This window comes from Furipterus horrens, unplaced genomic scaffold (genome assembly GCF_987537825.1).
Source record: "Furipterus horrens unplaced genomic scaffold, mFurHor1.1.pri manual_scaffold_3, whole genome shotgun sequence".
Lineage (NCBI taxonomy): Eukaryota > Metazoa > Chordata > Mammalia > Chiroptera > Furipteridae > Furipterus > Furipterus horrens.
Window position 1 is genome coordinate 209,381,685 of NW_028327173.1, and position 13,075 is coordinate 209,394,759.

The 13,075-nt window shown below is 49.2% G+C and overlaps 1 protein-coding gene across 6 annotated transcripts in view; it reads left to right on the plus strand.

The window, feature by feature from the left end:
• The window catches only part of WDR25 (WD repeat domain 25), a 124,518-nt gene that overhangs the window by 62,467 nt on the left and 48,976 nt on the right, over window positions 1-13,075 (plus strand). The window lies entirely within an intron of this gene.

A 13,075-nucleotide genomic window follows, 5' to 3' on the forward strand; every position in this document is an offset into this window, starting at 1 on the left:
CTTATTTCTCCCCTTCCCCCTCCCCCTCCCAGCTGATAACCCTCCAAATGACCCATACCTATGACTCTGTTCCTATTCTGGTTTGCTTAGTTGGATTTTGTTTTTATTTTTTAGATTCAGTTGTTGATAGTTGTGAGTTTGGTGTCATTTTAATGTTCATAGTTTTGATATTCTTTTTCTTAAGTAAGTCCCTTTGACATTTCATATAATAATGGCTTGGTGATGATGAACTTCTTTAGCTTTACCTTGTCTGGGAAGCACTTTATCTGCCCTTCCATCTAAATGATGGCTTTGCTGGATAGAGTAATCTTAGTTGTAAGTCCTTGCTTTTCATCACATTGAATACTTCTTGACAGTCCCTTCTTGCCTACAAAGTTTCTCTTGAGAAATCAGCTGATAGTCTTATAGGCACCTCTTTGTAGGTAACTCTCCCTTTTTCTCTTGCTGCTTGTAAGATTATCTCTTTATCTTGAACCTTTGGCATTTTAATGATGATGTGTCTTGGTGTGGGCCTCTTTGGGTCTAGCTTGTTTGGGACTCTCCATGCTTCTTGGACTTGTATGTCTATTTCCTTTGCCAAATTTGGGAAGTTTTCCTCCATTATTTTTTCACATAAATTTTCAATTTCTTGCTCTTCCTCTTCTCCTTCTGGCACCCCTATGATTTGGATGTTGGCATATTTAAAGTTGTCCCAGAGGTTCCTAAGCCTTTCTTCATTTTTTTTTTCAATTCTTGCTTCCTCTTTCTGCACTGGTTGACTGTTTTTTTTTCTTCCTTATGTTCCAAATCGTTGATTTGAACCCTGATTTCCTTCCCTTCACCATTGGTTTCATGTGGATTTTCCTTCCTTTCATTTAGCATAACCTTCACTTCTTCCCTTATGCATTTGCCGTACTCAAGCATATCTGGCAAGCCTGTGACCATCTTTATCACCGTTTGTTAGGTTGGCTGTCTCCTTGTTGCTCAGTTCTCCCGCTGGAGCCTTGATCTGCTCCCTCTTTTGGGCCATACTTCTCTGTCTCCTCATCTTGACAGGCTACTGTGTGTGTTTGCTTCTGTATCTTAGGCAGAGCTGTTGCACCTGTTACATTGTAAGGGGCAGAGCCTTAGGCATTCGTCAGAGCGAGGTGATCTGTTTCACCACGATGTGGTGCAGTATGTGGTGGAGGGGTCTGAGAGGGAACAATGCCACTTGCTCAGCACTTGCCCCTTTTCCAGGCACTTCCTCCACTTCCATATGGGACAGGTGCCCCTCTAGCTGCTGCCCTGGCTGTCCTTCCCAGAGTGTGTGGGTCTGCAGACATTGTAGGACCGTGGGGCCCTTTAAAGAAGCGGACTCCGCTGAGAGACCGGCAGTTTCTTCCTTTGCCCCAACCCCCACTGGTTTGCACAGTCAGAAGCAATGAGGCTTAATTTTCCCAGTGCTGGAACCATGAGCTGCGTGGTCTGGTCTGGGGCTGGGATCTCTCTCCACGCTTTTATAATGTGTGACTGTGCTTTCCACCTTTCTGCCACCGCTGACACCACACCGCATCCTCTCCACCCCGGCTCTAGCCCTCCTTCCTGTCTGGATGAGCATTTCTTCTTTATATCTTTGTTTGTTGGACTTCCATGCAGTTCGGTTTTCTGGTAGTTCTGGTTGTTTCTAGTTTTGAGGTACTTGTTTTCCTTCTTATGGTTGTGGAGGGAGGCGAAGCATGCCTGTCTAGGCTTCCATCTAGGCTGGAAGTCCACCATTCATTCTTTCTTGAGTTCTTAGTGATCTGTGTATATGGAGGCCAGAGACTGAGTGAATCTTGATTTGGAAAGTCTTTAGAACCTTGGCAATTTCATCTCATCCTTTTAAAAAAAGAGAGGGAGAGAAACATCAATGTGTGGTTGCCTCTCGTGTGTCCCCACCTGGGGACCTGGCCTGCAACCCAAACCTGTGCTCTGACTGGGAATCAAACCAGCAACCCTTTGGTCTGCAGACTGGCGCTCAATCCACTGAGCCACACCAGCCAGGGACTATTTTTTTTTTTTTTTTTAAACAAAGAGCAGGACCATCCCAAGGTGCTTGTGATGCCAGACTCTCAGGCTGTTCTTGTGAACACAGAGGGAGGGGGGTGTCTACCAGGTGATACAGTTAATTGTTGATAATTAGCCCTCAACTCAGAGATTTAATGATTTACTCACAGAATGGGGGAGAGGGTCTTTCATAGCCAAAGGGCTTTATACCTCACATTTTTCTGTTCCACAACCTAATTATAAACAAATTGGGTAATGTTACAGAAGGGAGATCTGTTTGTCTAAGCTATAGACGACCAAAAGCTAGCACAGCCCTCCTTTTGTCCATCTGTCTGTCTGTCTGTCCATCCATCCATTTGTCCGTTCATCTAAGCATTCCATCTCTCTTTCTATTTACTCAACACTTAGTTTTTAGTTTACGCCAGACCCTATTCAAGACACTGGGGATACAGAAGTGAGCAAAGCAGACAGTGACTAGTGTCCTTACCCTGCGGGGCGTACGTTTCAGGGGAGGAGCAGACAACAAGCACACAAACAAGGGAAACGGCCGTGTTGGAGGTGACACGTTTGGAAGGAGAGCGGGCCGGCCTGGGCGAAGGCGAGTGGCGGGGCAGCGTGTGGACTGGGCGTCCGGGCCTGTCTCCGAGCGGAGCTTAGGGAGCCCCGTGTCGGCCTGGAGGGCGCAGTCCCGGCACGGGGGCAGCAGGCGCTCAGGCCCGGAGCGGGAGGGTCAGAGGCATGCGAGGAGCAGCCAGGCGGCCACCGCAGCGCAGTGCGGACAGCCGGGGGTTTGTTCCAGGGGCGGCGGGAGCACGGGGGGCTTTCAGTGGGAGAGCCGGGACGCCTGCTCTGAGGCTCGTGTGGCGGTGCAGGGAGAGGCGATGGTGGCTCCGACGAGGCTGGTGGCAGCAGAGGGGATGAGAAGTGCTTGGGGTGGGGACGCATGTTAAAGACCATGCACAGGAGGACTGGTACTCTGGACAGGGGAGGACGCAGTGACTCAGTGGACGCGTCACCGTGAAACAGCTACGGGGCTGCAGTGAGCAGGGGACCAGAGTCCGGCTCGGCGTTGTAAGCCCCCTGAGACCATGGGGCACATTCCAGGTGGGGGGTGGAAGAGCCTCGGTTAAGCCTGCAGACTCCCAGGGTCTGGTTCCCGCTCCACCTCTCACCGTGAGACCCAGGGTGGAGACCCTCTCTCTGCTCCAGTTTCCTCACCTGCCAGGTGGTGGTGATGATGAATAGCCGCCTTAGAGGCTGTGCTTAGAAGCATGCTGGACTTCGGGGTCTGCTGAAGCATGATTACTGGTACCTGGAGGGGAGAGGAGGTGACCGTTTTTCTCAGAAGAATGTCCGGGATTGTGATGCTTTCAGAAGGGGCCTGGCTTTTCCTGGAGCCCTGCACACCCCGCCTGCTGGGGCCCCAGCATGCCGCGAGGGTCACCCCCTGGCGAGGAGGGGGCCGAGGACCTGCCGCTGTCCATGCATCCTTCAGCAGCCTCTGTGATACATCCTGCTCTTAATCCTTTTTACTGTGAGAAGACTCTTCTTTGCCCTTTTACCTCGTCTGTTGACATTTAAGACTCCTTCCTTTTCTTCTGACCTTATCGAATAGAGAGGATAAGTCCTTGGAATTCTCTGTGTAACGGATGCTCGTGTACTTACAGATTCTGTCCGAGTTTCTCCTCAAACTTTCCTTCGTGGGTCTTTGCGCCCTTTGGTATAGAAAGCGTCTCCGGAAGCACTTAGGAGGACCGTGGAAAATGAGAATAACTGCTTCAGACGTCATCACTCCTGCAGACGGGGGCCTCTTGTAACAAAGATGCCGGCCGAGGTGCTCTGCCCTTAGGGGTCCGAGTGTAACTGGTCGAAGCTCCGGGGTCACGTGTTCCAGGAGCCCTGCCATCTTCCCTGGCTCTGTTGGTTTCCCCGGAGCTGGCTGGGGGCGAGGGGGGACGCGTGTGTGTGGGGAATTAGTGTAGGCAGATTCAGCTTCTCAGATCATTCCTGGCTCCTTGTTTATGGCTGTAGTCAGCGATACCAGTTTGTAGGTCACCCCCGGCCTTCGTATCCTCTCTGTGACGCCCACAGAATGAATAACTACACCCCCGTCACTCTTCTAAATATCCCTGCCCCGGGCGGGGTGTGGGGAGAGTGACAGAGAGAAAACGCCGGCGATCTGCAGGAGGTCCCTTCAGAGTCTAGGGGAGGACTGACCAGCACACACGTGGTGAGGAAGCTCCTTGGGAGGTGGGGGAAGAACCCTCCAAAGGAACAAGGCGAACAGTTCCTAGGGCCCGAGTGGGCAGTCCCTGTAATTTATAGGGTATTGCCTCGGTCGTGGGGTAGGAGAGCCCTGAACTAAACGCTTCCCTGGTCTTTCCTGCCAAAGCTTAGGCCTATCCAGGAAAGAAGCACACTGTTTCTAAGTAACTAAACGGTGTCCCAGAATAAATCTCAAGAGTATTTATAGGCATACAAAAATATACAACACCCACTGAAGTAAAACTCACTGTATCTGATACCCAAACAGACTATAGGGGGTGCAAAGAAGCAGAAAAACCTGAACCATGATGAGAGGAAGAATCAGTCAGTAGGAAGAGACCCAGAAATAGCACAGATGATATGATTAGTTAATAAGAACATGAAACCAACTGTTATAAATATGCTCCATGTATGCAAAAATGTAGAGACAAGCATAAGCATGTTACAGAGACATGGGAGATAGAAGGAAGTTACAAAGCAAAGTCTAAAGATGAAAAAATATCTTAGATAAAAATATGCTAGATGAGATTAATAACAGATCAGAAACTATAACAGAAAGGCTAGCAGATTTGAAGATGTAGGTATAGAAAATATCTAAAATGCAGCAGAGAGTAAAAAGCATAGGGAGAAGTGAGCAGAGCTGTGGCACACCTTTAAATCCACCTCCTATACGTGAAACTGGGGTTCTTCAAGGGGGGGGGGGACAGGATAATAGTTAAAGAAATAATGGCTAAAAGTTGTCTGAATTTGAGGGAATTAGAAACCCACAGATCCCATAACCTCAGTGAACCCCAAGCACCAAGGTTCATCATAATGGAGTTTCTGAGAAACAGTGATAAAGAGGAAAATCTCAAAAGCAGCCAGGAGGGTCAAAAAGGACACGTCACATACGAGGACCAGCGGTGAGGATGACAGCAGACTTTTCATCGGAGATGATGCCAAGAGATGATGGGAGGACACACGTAAAACCCTGAAAGGAGAGCAAGCCACTGTCAACCTAAAACTTCCTTCCCAGCAAACTCTCCTTTTAAAAGAAAAGCAAAATATTTTTCCAGGCATTTAAAAGCTGAAGCGATTTATCACCAGCAGGCCTGCACTATGGGACATGTTAAAGTTCTTGAGGGAAAAGGAAAATGATACCAGGCAGAAATCTACATCTCCACAGAGGAATGACAAACAGCAGAACTGATAAATATGTGGGTGAACGTAGATACGTGTTGTTATTAAAAACCACTTTAAACAGTGACTGCTTGTTTAAAGTAAAACTAATAAGTGTTATGTTGAGTTTATCACATTTGTCGGCATAAAATGTGTGGTGACAAGGTATAAGAAGCTGAGGTGGGAGAACTGGTGTGTATTGTGGTTGTGGTTCTTGTAAGGCACGTGCTAATGGTACTTGTCGGTGGACTGTGGTCAGTCACAGACGTACGCTCTAGAGCCGAAAGCAACTGGGAATAAAGCAAAACAAAGAGTTGTCATGAGTAGCTTAACAGTGGGAGATAAAATGAAATAACAAAGGACGGTGAACAAACAGGAAAGAGGGGACAAAGAACAGGTGGAATAAATGGAAAACAAATAGCAAATTTAAACCCAGACCATATCAAAAATAGATGAAATGGCCTACTAAACATCCAGTTAGAAGACAAAGCGTATTCGGTGGAACACACAGCAAGACCCAATGATATAATATCTGCAAGGATCTACTTTAGATATGAACACAAAAGGGTAAGTGTAAAAGGAAGGAAAAATACGCCAAACTAATAGTAATTAAAAAAAAAAAAGCTAGAGTGGCCACATGAATATCAGACAAAGTAGATTTCAGAGCAAAGAATATTAGCAGGGATACACAGAGTCATCTTGTCATGATAAAAGGCTCAGTCACCAAAGGGCAAAACATTAGGCACGTAAACTTTAGGAGCATAAACATTTATACACCCAATAAAAGAGCTTTAAAATACATGAAGCAAAACCGGTAGAACTGAATGGAGACATAATCAAACTCACAGTTCTAGTTGGAGGTTTTAACACCCTTTTCTCAGTAATCAATTGATAAAGCAGACAGAAAATCAGTAAAGATGTAGAAGACTTGAATAGCACTATCGTCCAGCTTGGACTAATCAGCATCTATAGGACACGTCATGTAACCACAGCAGAATACTCGTTCTTTTCCAGTGTACCCTGTCCTGGGGCATAAACAAGTCTCAGTAAACTCAAAAAGATTGAGATCATTCCAGATATATTCTTTAATGATGAGAGGATTAAGTTAAAAATCAATAACAGATATCTGGAAAATTTCCAGGTATTTGGAAACTAAACAACACACTTCTGATATCAGAAAACATTTCTAACTAAGTGCAAATGAAAATACTACATATAAAAAGTTGTGGAACATGGCTGGAGTGGTTCTCAGATGCTAATTTATAGCACTAAGTGCCTATATTAATAAAGAGGAGCATTTCAAATCAATTATCTCAGCTTCTACTTTAAGACACAGGAAAAAGAAGAGCAAACTCAACCCAAAATAAGCAAAAGAAAGGAGATAAAGATAAAAGCAGAAACAATTGAAATAGAAAAACGAACAGTAGAGAGAGAAATCAGTGAAATGAGAACTTGGTTCTTTGAGATCTATAAAAGTGATAAACCTTTAGCCACTCATCAGGAATAAAAGATACAAACTACCAATATTAGGATTGAGAGAAATGCTATTTAAAGATATCAAAAGGTTTCTAACGTAATGTTATGACCAACTTTATACCAATGAATTCTACCACCTAGATGACATGGATAAATCCCTCGAAGGCCCTAATAATGAAAATTCACTCATGAAGAGATAGATAATCCCCAAAGCCCCATATTTATTAAAGAAACCAAGTTCATAGTTAAAAATCTTCCCACAAAGAAAACTCTAGGCCCAAATGACTTCACTAATGGCTTTTACCAAACATTTAAGGGAGAAAGAGTACCAATTTATTGTGGGTTGAATTGTGTCTATTTCAAAACTTATGTTTTGAAGTTCTAACTCCCAGCGCCTCAGAATGTGTCTTTATTTGGAGAGAGTGTCTTTATAGAGATGTTGGTAGGAAGAGCCCTAGTCCAATATGACTGACGTCTTTATAAAAAGGAGAGATTTGGAGACAGGCAGGCATAAAGGGAGAAGAGCATGCGGCCATGATGACAGCCATCGACAAGGGTCTGGAACAGATCTTTCTTCTCGATTGATTGGTTGGTTGGTTGATAAACTTATTGATTCTTACACTATATTATAACCAAGTCGGCTCTGTCCCAGGAATGCAAGGTTTGCTTAATATTTGAAAATCAACCAATATAATTCAGCATATTATGAGTTATAAAAGAAGAACTATATAGTCTGATCAAGAGATGCATACAAACTTTTGACACTGTCTAGCATTTACTCCTGATAAAAACTTTCAGCAAGCTTAGAAGAGAATTTGCTCAAACCGGTAAGGGGCATTTGTGAAAAGATTGCCTCTGGCATCATACTTAACCGTGCAAAGGACTGACTGCGTTCCTCACAAGACCAGGGCCGAGGTGAGGGGTCCCCTCCCGCCGCGTCTGTTCGGCACCACGCTGGAGATGCTCGCAGCACAAGGCAAGACAAAGGGACGAAAGCTGCCTGGCAGAAAGGAGGCAGTCAGACTGGCGTCTTCGCAGACAATATGACGGTGCATGTAGAAACTGTTACTGAATCTACGGAAAAACTTCTGGAACTGAGTTTATCATAGTTTCAGAATTCAAGGTCAGCATACAGAACTTAATTGTATTCCTCCATACTAGAAATGAAGAACCTAAAATTAAAAATACCGTTTACAATATTATCCAAATATGAAATAATTAGGGATAAATTTGACAAAAGATGTCTACGATTTTTTTCATAAAACAACTACAGACTGTAACCATATAATCAATAAAATATACTTAAACAAAAACAAAAACTACAGACTGTTACTAAGAGAAATTAAATACCTAAACAAAAGGAGAACTATATTCTGTTCAGGCATCAGAAGGAAGACTCGGTATTGTTCAGACATGTCCCCCAATTTGTGTGTAGATTCAGAGCAGTTCCAGCGCTTGAACGCACCCCCCCTGAAGGTTCCAAAGCTTTTGCGGACAGATGGGCCAGTGCCGGCCTGGGCACTGGCTGCTCAGCCTGCTAGTGGCCTCTAGAACCGATACCCCAGGCAGTAGGCCATCGGGGGATGGAGAGGAAACCGGGGGCCAGGGCTGGACTGGAGGGCTCCCGAGTGGGGGCCAAGTGGGGGGCAGAGAGTCACCCAGAATTCTGACAGCCATTATCTCCAGGCGGCGGGGTTATGGGTTACTCTTACTGCTTCTTTGTGTTTCTATTTTTTGACTGTTTTTTTTTTTTTTTAAGCAGAACAGACCTATTTTCAATGTAACCAGAGATAGAAATCCACAGTGGATTCTTATGGCATTATGGTTTTTGCATAATTCTGTATAATTTGAGTATTTTATAAGGCTCTTGTGTTTGTTTTTATAATCAAAAACACAAGTTAGGCAGGTAGGCAGGAAGAATGACCTGGGGCTAAAAATAGGTCTCACGAGACGGAGAGCTGCTGGCCGGGCCACATCTCAGGACCCAGGACCCAGAGACCGGAGTAATCGCAGGCTGAGCAAGCGCCACATTTTACCTGCCATGGTCTCTCCAAATCTGACTTTTGTTGGACGCGTGGAATTAGTCTCTAGTGAATACGTTCCGTCATTTCAGCACGTCCGACAGAAGACTTGACTTCTTAACTCCACGAAGGCAGACTGAGATCTCTAATTACCTAATTGAAAAAAGGTACACACTTCAGGCTGCTGTGGTGTTTGGGAATTAATCTTTAAGACCTGACAGTCAACATTAAATTCAATTAGGGAGAACGATCAGTGAAGATTCCCCTCGCCTTCGCCGTGGGCCGCTCTGAGGGGCAGCTGGCTGGCCTCATCGATTCTGACTCGAGGGCTGTGTGTGTGTCAACCGGGGGAGCCGAGTGCGCGTTTTCCACTTCCGAGGGGAGTTATCGGACCGTTTACAGGTGGGTGGGTTTCCTTAAGCATGCTTCCATCGCGGGTTCAGGGGGCCCCTGGCCAAGCACTCAGACTCGCCGGTCACTGCTCTTGGTCCTGCTGCCCCAGAGCTCTCTTCTCTCTTCTTGCTTCTTTCTTTGGTTATGGCCATCTTTCCTCCTCCCCCTCCCCTCCACCCCCCCTCGCCCCCTCCTCCCCTCCCCCCCTCTTCCTTCTCCTTCTCCTGTTTCTTCTTCTCCTGCTCCTCCTTCCCCTCCCCTCCCTGTCCTCCTTGCTTTCTTCTCTCCTTTTCCTGCTTCCTCTTTCTCTCCTTACTTCATCCCTCCACTCTTCTTTTTTCCTCTCTTCCTCCTCCTCTTCCTCTTCATCAACATAAATCGTGAAACATTTTACACATAAAAGTATAGAAAGTCATGTCACAGACACCTGTGGGACCCCCAGGGGCCGGTCCCACCGCTCGTCTGATCAGCATGTGAGCAGCATTGGACCCAAACTGCTGTCTCTTCCCCCGGCTCCTGGGAGCCCGTCCCCGGTTCTCCCTCCCACCGCACTGGCCTCTCCTTCTCAGGCTCCTTCCTGGTTTCTCCTCAGCAGCCTTGCACCCCTGCCCTGGGCGCCGGGCCTCCTCAGCTCTGTCTGCATCGATCGCAGCTTGTGGCTGAAACCCCATCAGTGACAGTGACCCCCCTCAAAGCCCTGCCTCCACCCTGGACCTCACACTCATGTGTCCAGCTGCCTGCTCTCTGCTGCTCTAACCCGAGCCCTGGTCCCCCCTAGACCGGCAGCTGTCATTGTGGGGTGCACTGCTGCCCCTCCATTCCTCTGGGCACCTGTCCTGCACTTTCCTCTGCCCCCTGCCCCACCTCCAAGCCCAGGAAGTCTTGTTGGTTCCACTCTTGAAGCCAGGCCGCTTCTCCACTGTCCCCACCTGGTCCGGGCGACCTTCCTCTCTCCCCTGGACTCCCGCCCGAGCTCCCCATGTCTCCCTGGTCCCTCCTCCTCCTCCCTGCACGGCAGCCAGAGAGGCCCTGTTCCTGCCTGGAGGCTTCTTCCCCCCAGTTCTGTGTAACTCCCTCCTGCAGTCACCTGCTCCGGGGGGGCCTGTCCAGCCACCGTGTCAGTCCCTTCTCCTGACCTTACAGTGATTTTTTTACTTTTTAGAATGCCGGGCTTCGTCACTACCTGAAATTCTATATGGATTCTGCTCGTTTATCCTGCGTAGTGTCTGTCTGCCCCACGGAATGTGAGCTCCTTGCAGGCAGGGCTTTGTCTCGGCTGTTTACTGCCACACAGGGCTGCTGACACCAGCTGCTTGGGTGCGGGCCGCGCGCGGGCTGAAGTGCGGGAGGTTCGTGGTGGCGGCGCCCAGGCTGTTTGCTCCAGAGCAGATCCACCCCCCGACCCCCGCCTCTCTTTAGAGCAGTGGTTCTCAGCCTTCCTCATGCTGCGACCCTTTAACACAGTTCCTCATGTGGTGGTGACCCCCGGCCAGGAAACTATTTTCGTTGCTACTTCATAACTGTAATTTTGCTGCTGTTATGAATCGTAATGCAAATGTCTGATATGCAGGATGTGTTTTCATTGTGACAAATTGAACATAATTAAAGCATAGTGATTAATCACAAAAACAATATGTAATTATACATGTGTTTTCCGATGGTCTTAGGCGACCCCTGTGAAAGGGTCGTTCGACCCCCAAAGGAGTCGCGACCCACAGGTTGAGAACCGCTGCTCTAGAGGAATCACAGCAGGGGTTCATAGCCCCCTTCCCTGACCCTCTCCCTTCCCCTCCGTCCCCAGCAGTGACCACCCTCTCTGTGCCTATATTTAGTCTCCCTGAGGATTCACGGATGAACTGGATAGACTTCTGCTTCATGTGTGCCTTAAACATTGTGTTGGGCACACGTGACATAAAGTGTACCGTCTGAACCGTCTTCATGTGCCTGGTTCTGGCTTTCAGTGCGTTCACGTCACTGAGCCACGCCCCCTCACCCCCCAGGACTCTTCATCCTGAGAAACGGAAACTGTCCCCACTGACCACGGGCCCGGCCCCCGCCCCCCAGCGGCCGGCACCGCCATCCCACGTGCTGCCTCTGTGCTTTCGGGGCTAGGAACCTCGTGGACGCGGAATCACGCACTGTGCGTTTGACTTGGCTTACTTCACGGAGCATGATGTCCTCGAGGGTCACCCACGCCGTGGCCTCTGAAAGAGCCTCCTTCCTTTTCACGGTGAAGAGCGTCCCACCGTAGGGATGGGCCGCCCCCGGTTTATCCGTCCACCTGCCGGCGGGCACTGGCTGCACTGGGTGGTCCTGAACCGTGGGACTGGGAACCCTGGTGTGCACACGTGCCTCTGGGACCCCGGGTTCGATTACTTTGGGCACACACGCGGGACGGCTGGATCACGTGCTGATCCTGGGTTTGCTTTTGGAGGAAGCGCCGTGCCGTTTACCCCAGCGGCGGCGCCCGTCTGCGTTCCCACACGCGTACACAGCGCTCCGTCCTCCCCGCGTCCCCGCCTGCACTGGGTCTGCCTGCTGTCCTGGGAGAAGCCGTCCTGACGGGTGTGCGGCGGTGTTTTTAAAACCCCGATGGTGTCATACGGTGTACGAGCAGCTGACCTCTGCACTAGGTACGCACGTGTAGGCTGGTCAGCCGTGTCCCCCTGTGGCTCTTGTTCATCGACTTTCCTTTTTTTCTGTTAAAGTTAGACTTGTACCCAGTTTTGGAAACAAAACAAACAGCGGCTCTCTACACTCCGCCCTTCTCCCGTGCATCCCACTCCACGTTGAAGGCTCTGGCGGCTGCTTCTGTTATTCTGTCCACGTTTCTAAACGTACATGCTGCGCTTCTCGGCTCTTCAGCCTGAGGCCCCGCTGTGGGCCCCTAGTAAGGAAGAAGGGAACCGAGCCCTCAGCACCCTTGGGAGGCCACTCCCGACCTCTTGTTTTCTTAAGCCGAGACCCTTGGGTGCCCGGGAAACATGCTTGTAGAACTCTTGTCCTTTGCATTTTGAGAACCTTCAGGACGAGTTTTCTCACCGTGAAAGGGGAGGTTCTGCCAGGATCAGGTCCGTGGGTGTGTATGGGTGCACTCCGGGTTTTCTCTTCCTGAGGAAATGAAGCTTGGGTTCGTGCACGTGGTTGAGAGGGTGTCCGGGAATCCTGCTGCTAGCACAGCGTGCCTGCCAGCCCCGGGAAGCACGCCCACCAGCAAGCACCCCGGCTCTGCTCTCTGCCCTGCGCGGTGCTGCCCACCGGGTTATTGCTCATTTCTCCCACTGCCCGTGGGGTGGGGAGGGGATGGAGGCCCAGAGCGCTGGCAGCGGGAGGCCCTTGGCCCCGGTGCCCACGTGCCGGCTGCCAGAGCTCCTGCTTCTCGTGTTCAGTCCTCTGAGCCACCCCGGAGGGCAGGGGCGGCCGGGCCTGCGGGACGTCTTCTGGCCTTTCCCCAGGACTGTGTGCCCATGGGTGGAGTTTCCTGGGAGAGCTGGTGACAGCCGAACCCAGGCTATCAGGTACCGAGTGGCCCTGGCTTTCCAAATGTCCAGTTCTGTACCTGAGGGCTTAACAGCGCATTTCAGAAGTCAGCAAGTGTGTACCTGGGGCTTTCTGCCATGGGCCTCATTTCCCCGTGGAAAGCCAGGGTGGGAACGAGGGACAGTGCCTTCTCTGTCCTGGGGCAGATACCTGCTCTTTGCCCCATTGTGAGCGCAGGTATGGCGGGCTCTTTTTTGGATCCTAGTCTTAAAGAA